The sequence below is a fragment of the Balaenoptera ricei genome, chromosome 12 (genome assembly GCF_028023285.1).
Source record: "Balaenoptera ricei isolate mBalRic1 chromosome 12, mBalRic1.hap2, whole genome shotgun sequence".
Taxonomy (NCBI): Eukaryota; Metazoa; Chordata; class Mammalia; order Artiodactyla; family Balaenopteridae; genus Balaenoptera; species Balaenoptera ricei.
Window position 1 is genome coordinate 86,392,686 of NC_082650.1, and position 6,881 is coordinate 86,399,566.

General features: G+C 39.4%; 1 pseudogene; it reads left to right on the plus strand.

Moving 5' to 3' along the window:
• The first annotated feature begins 2,576 nt into the window (after positions 1 to 2,576).
• Positions 2,577 to 3,985, plus strand: LOC132376454 (ornithine aminotransferase, mitochondrial-like; annotated as a pseudogene).
• The last annotated feature ends 2,896 nt before the right edge of the window (positions 3,986 to 6,881 follow it).

Consider the following 6,881-nt stretch of genomic DNA (forward strand, 5'->3'; position numbering starts at 1 on the left):
CTGCATACTTTGCATACTTAAGAGTTTTAGGCTCTTGAGAATACATACATATATATATATATATATATATATATATATATATATATATACACACACACACACACACACACACATACACATATATATGCACACATATATTTATATATATGTGTATATATATACACATATATTTATATATATGTGTGTATATATATATGTATATTTAATGGCATTGGTGTAACAGAAATAGATGTCATTATCATTGTTGGTAAAAATCTAGCTTCAGGGCCAGAATCTGCAGGCAAACGTGCAACCAGCCAAGTAAAGCATGGTTTGCTCCGTGACAGAAAAGGCTGCTGAATCTGCATGGGAGTCAAGAACATTCTCTCCCTCAGGACTCTTCACTTCTGCTGATACACCTCACTGGTTTGATCATTCAGACAGAATCTTTAAAACAGGAGGAATAGGAAATCATTGATACAAGAATAGAACACATGGAGGCTACCATAAAAGAAACTTAATTTTGCAGCTATTTCACATTATTGCTAATGTAGGCATGAAACAGACACACACATTTCTTGCTTACTTAGCAATGTCCTATTTTCCTTAGCTATTCTTAAAGACTGAATAAGGACACCTTTTTACATCCTTCTCCTTCTTGATTCTAAAAATACTAGGCTGAAGTAAAGTGATAGTGATAATATAAAAATAGGTACCATTTATTGAGTGTCTGCTCTGGACCAGGCAGCTCACATACGTTTTCCTAGTATGTTATGGCTCTTTGGGGTGATTCCAGATTGATATCATAATTCTCACTTCCAGACCAGGAAAATAAATCTCTGAAAGGTTAAGCAATTTGATCAGATAACACAAGTAGCAAGAGGCAGAGCAGCAAAAAGAGATCTTTTAAAAAAAATTTTTTTTAATTTTTTCAAATTCTTTTCCATTATAGGTTATTTCAAGATATTGAATATAGTTCCCTGTGCTATACAGTAGGTCCTTGTTGGTTATCTATTTTATATATAATAGTGTGCATCTGTTAATCCCAAACTCCTTATTTATCTCTCCACCCCCCTTCCCCTTTGGTAACCATGAGTTTGTTTTCTATGTCTGCGAGTCTATTTCTGTTTTGTAAATAAGTTCATTCATAGTATGTTTTTTAGATTCAACATATAACTGACATCATATGATTTTTGTCTTTCTCTGTCTGACTTACTTCACTTAGTATGATAATCTCTAGGTCCATCCATGTTGCTGCAAATGGCATTATTTCATTAAAAGACATCTTTTGGAATGACTTCCCATTTGCTAGTAAAATCTGTTAGCTAGGTAGCAGGGCATTTGGGGGATGGGAATACTGCTTTCTTTAATTTTCTTTATAACTGAGGAATACCAGAAAATGTGTTGTTACAACCATTGACACTGAACATCTCATAATGCCCATTTTTCTGCCTTTCTATGGAGTGGATGCAGCCAGTTTAAATTCTTTTGAACTAAAGACAGGAGTAGAGGAGACAGAGGAAGGGAAGGAAAGAGAGAAGAAGGAAGAGGGGGAAAAGAAACCTAAACGGAATTGATATTCCCTCATTATTCCCGAGCATCGTGTCATCATTTTATGCATCAATTCTAGTTGTAATTAAGATGCAGAAGATAGGGGTGATTCTCTTGTGGAAAGTTGTTTTATTAGTCAGGACTCTTTTAGCTGCAAGAGAAATAAAATTCAAATCAAACCAGCTTGTTGGGAACAAAGAGAGAAAGAGAGGATATTTATTTGGCTCATGTAATTGGGGCTCTACTTCTAGGTGTCAGGAAACTTTAGTTTGAATATGATACTGAAAATTTGGTACATTTCAAGGGTTTATGGGCACTAGGATATTGGTAGTTTATAGGGTGCCAAGAAATGTACCCCCTTCTCAAAAACTGGGACCTAAGATCACTCTCAACAGAAAACAGAGTCATACAGAATCACAGTAAAGATACTAGCTCCAGGTCTGCCAGGATTGTCTGTTAGATATTAAGAGTCTTCTCAATATAAAGAAAGAGTATGTCGGAAAGGAACTGATCAGCTGTGGAAACAAAAGGAGAAAGGAGAACATTACCATTATTCATCTAAGGAGTCTCTGAGTAAGGCATGTCCTTGAACAGATACGCAGTTGTTGAGCTGCTGCTCATACAGTGGAAGGACCATGGGCGCCAGTCAGATAAACCATTCATCCTACAGATACTTCCTGTGTGCCCACTACTTCTTCTGGACAGTTAGGATGTGTCCACAAAAAAAAAAAAAAAAACAAAGGTCCCTGCCCAAGGGACTTCCCTGGCAGTCCAATGGTTAAGACTTCGCCTTCCAATGCAGGGGGTGCGGGTTCCATCCCTGGTCGGATCCCACATGCCTCACGGCCAAAAAACCAAAACGTAAAACAGAAGCAGGCAGAAGCTCAGTTGACGCTGCGTGTCCTGGGCTGGCTTACAAGGCGCCGCCAGGAGTTATTGGACCCTCTGAAGACCGTCCCTGGATCTCGGGTTAAAAATCTGTATTCTAATCTGAACTGTGGGAAGAAGGGTTAGCTTGTTGGTGATATTCCTACTTGAAGGACATCATGTTTTCCAAACTAGCACATTTGCAGACTGTTGCTGTCCTTAGCGGAGTTCATTCTTCAGTGGCTTCTGCTACATCTGTTGCAACTAAAAAAACAGTCCAAGACCCTCCATCCTCTGACTACATTTTTGAACCAGAATCTAAATAGGGTGCCCACAACTACCATCCTTTACCTATAGCCCTGGAGAGAGGAAAAGGTGTTTACATATGGGATGTAGAAGGCAGAAAATATTTTGACTTTCTAAGTGCCTCCAGTGCTGTCAACCAAGGGCATTGTCAGCCAAAGATTGTGAATGCTTTGAAAAGTCAGGTGGACAAATTGACCTTAACATTTAGGGCCTTCTACAATAACGTGCTTGGTCAATACGAAGGGTATGTTACTAAACTTTTCAACCACCACAAAGTTCTTCCTATGAATACAGGAGTGGAGGCTGGAGAGACTGCTTGCAAACTTGCTCGTAGATGGGGATATACCGTGAAGGGGATCCCAAAATACAAAGCAAAGATGGTTTTTGCAGCTGGAAACTTTTGGGGTAGAACATTGTCTGCTATCTCCAGTTCCACAGACCCAACCAGTTATGATGGTTTTGGACCGTTTATGCCAGGTTTCGAAATCATTCCATATAATGATCTGCCTTCTCTTGAGCGTGCACTTCAGGACCCAAACGTTGCCGCGTTCATGGTGGAACCAATTCAGGGTGAAGCAGGTGTTGTTGTTCCGGATCCAGGCTACCTTGTGGGCATGTGAGAGCTCTGCACCCAGCACCAGGTTCTGTTTATTGCTGATGAAATACAGACAGGAATGGCCAGAACTGGTAGATGGCTGGCTGTTGATCACGAAAATGTCAGACCTGATACGGTCCTTCTAGGAAAGGCACTTTCTGGTGGTTTATACCCTGTATCCGCAGTGTTATGTGATGATGAAATAATGCTGACCATTAAACCAGGGGAACATGGTTCAATGTAGGGTGGCGATCCACTAGGTTGCCTAGTGGCCATCACGGCCCTGGAGGTTTTGGAAGAAGAAAACCTTGCTGAAAATGCAGAGAATATGGGTATCATCTTGAGAAATGAACTCATGAAGCTACCTTCTGATATTGTAATGGCTGTAAGAGGAAAAGGATTATTAAATGCTACTGTTATTAGAGAAACCAAAGATTATGATGCTTGGAAGGTGTGTCTGTGACTTCAAGATAATGGACTTCTGGCCAAGCCAACCCACGGTGATATCATCAGGTTTGCACCTCCGCTTGTGATCAAAGAGGATGAGATTTTGGAGGCCATGGAAATCATTAACAAGACCATCTTGTCTTTCTGAGGGTGACAGTTTTCGGTGGCGCCTGGGAGCCAGCTGGAGACAGGCAGTTCATAAAGCTCTGCGTTTCTGCACTTAATGCAGGCATATTCCACTCCCCCACGTCAAGGGCTTTTTAAAAAATATATGTTTTTCAGTTCATACATAATAGAATGACATTTATAAACGTGCAGTTTGCTGTGTAACATAACTAAAAGAATGTCCTGGCATCTTATATTCGATTAAGTGTTTGTGTGTGTGTGTGTGTGTGTGTGTGTGTGTGTGTGTGTGTGTGTGTGCGTGTGTGCTTTCTAAGGTGAGATGCATCTCTCTATATAGACAGCCTTTTAATCAAGCCCCTCAGCATAATTTATATATGTTTTAATAATTTGCTTGCTGGTGTAAATTGTTTGTATTTGAAAAAGTTCTATGAGAGTATTGCATAGAAGATTAGCTTAACCTCATAAAGTTGAATCATAATCATTGAATTTTAGGAAGGATTAATGGTTAAGCTTATATAAAATACGAGATTTAAGTAAACTCCATATTGGCTAGCACCAAGATGTATTCTATGAATGTCATTACTTTGAATTAAGAATTATTGTTTAACATTCCTAGATTATGTTTTAAGTGTTTGATATAATTTGTAAAAAGTGTTTATTTTCAGTGTTTATTTAAATTTAAAATAAAGCTCATATTTCAAATGTCTACGTTGGGACCAGTGTGTGATTACTGCAGTGTTATCAATTACCTCACATTTTAAAGTCCTCTGAGAATGTTCTTACCTGCTTTATTTCATGTGTTTTCTAAGAACATTTTGGTTTCTTTGGTAATCTCTAGAAAAACAAATTATAAAAAGTCTCTTTTAGTACTACCTTTTCCACTTTCAAAATAACTGCTTTTTTCCCATGTGTATACTAGTATTTACCATTTTTATTAAAGTATCCTTCTTATGCATGGTAAAAAAAAAAAAAAACAGAAACAACATTATAACAAATTCAATAAAGACTTTTAAAAAAAAATGGTCCACATCAAAAAAAGAATCTTAAAAAAAAAAAGATCCCTGCCCAATATCGTAGACTATAAGCATTAAACATAATAAATAAGTAAATCATATAGTATGTTAGAAACCAAATAAAAAGGAAAACCTAAAACAAGGTATGAGGAGTCAGGAGGGCCCTGGAGGAAGGGTATGGTGTGATTTGAATTTGAATGGTCGAGGAGTCCTCATGGAGAAGTGATATTTGAGTGGTGAAAGGAAGGTGGTGAGGGAGTTTGCCAGAGGATATCTGGGGGAAACATTCCATGCAGAGCAACTGTCCAAAGATAGGAGCATTCTTGGCACATTTGAGGAATTTCAAGGAGGCCAGGTTGGCAGGAGTTAAGTGAACACAAAGGAAAGTTAAAAGAGATAAGGTCAAAGGGAGATCACCGTAGGCCACCATAAGGTCAGCTGGAACAATTTAAGAAACGATGGTGGCAGGGTCTGGGTGGTAGTAATGAGGTTGTGAGATACTGTTTGCAAAGCATCTTGTTCGTGACAGGCACCAAACCCAGTGGTCATTATAAGGCACGTCCCTTTTATGATTCTCCGCTCATCAAACCAACTTCAGAATATGATTTAGTCTCCTATCATGTTTACTTCCAAGGAAGCCTGCCTCAGCCACAAAAGCAAGAATCTAATCATCTTGTCCACTTGGCAGTCACGGTTTTCACTATAAATGCACTGTTATTCCAGGTGTATGCTTGAGTCTTTCCGAGCCCCCGTCTTGCCAGTACAACTCTGAGAGATCAATGAATTCTTAGTGGTCTGAGGGTTGAGCCAGGGGGTGTCCACACTGGTACGTAAATTATCCCCCGAAGTCTGCCATTTCTGAAGCCCTTTGAGTGGACAGTCTCTCCTGGGCGTATCCTGACTTTACCAAGTGTTTTTCTTTAATCGAATCACAATAAACATCTAGGATTGGGAGTTACCTAGAGATCTGGGGGAGTTCAGCAACTTTATTACTTTAATTCCAGTAAATTACATTTAGAGACACTGATTGTGCCCTACAGTGTGAAAATCTGAGAAAATTCATTTTTTTCCATTTTTATTGCATCAAAAAGGAACATTCTGGATTATGGTTATATTAACAGCAAAGAACGTTACTGTTTGTTGGCCCCTTCCCATGTAACAGGCACTGTATTAGACGTTTACACTGTGTAATGTCCCAGCGTCAACACAACCCTTCACAGCACAGTTAGTTTAGCTGGACGGGCAGGACCCTGCCATCCTGGAGGTCCAGCGCTGGCGCCTGCATGTGGTCCATCAGCAGACATACACCTGTGAAGCCAGGTCCCTCTATTGCTTTGGTCCATGCTGCTGTTCCATTTATTTGCTTGTTTAATGGAAAGGAGGAGAGGCTGTTTCATTTTGTCTGGCTTTGTTTTGACTATATTTTTACCATCACACGAATGACGGCTCTTGTTTACTTTTAATTTTGTTTGTTTATTTGTTTATTGATCTCCTCTTCGTCCTCAACCAGACCTCCCAACACTAGGAGTAGGAAAGACACTGAAAGTAGCCACAGTTCCCAAAATATATACTGCAGAGCCCTGAGCTTGCGGATTGTCACCCCAAAAATGGCTCCTTGGCCAAACACAGTCTTATAATAAAGAAAATATTTTTAATCATGTTTCATCTTGTAGTTTCCAAAAGTATTTGCCCACACAGCCCTTTTATTGGAAAATAACTATTAAACCTCCAAGACTAGTTCTAAGAGGCAAACTTGGGGGCTGAGGAGATGAGGAACAAGAAAAGTCATTTGCCTGCTTTCTCAGAGGGCTCAGGAAAGAAAAGTTTAAGGTTTTCCCATGAAAATAAGGCTATTGAAATAGAGAAGACACAGGAGGCATTTCCTTGCTACTCGATTCAAACTGCTGAAAAATCTCTGCAATCCAAGGCAGAAAAGTGAGCAATGATACTGTGCCTGTCGGATGACAGATCAGGCATTAAACTCAGAATGTGAATTG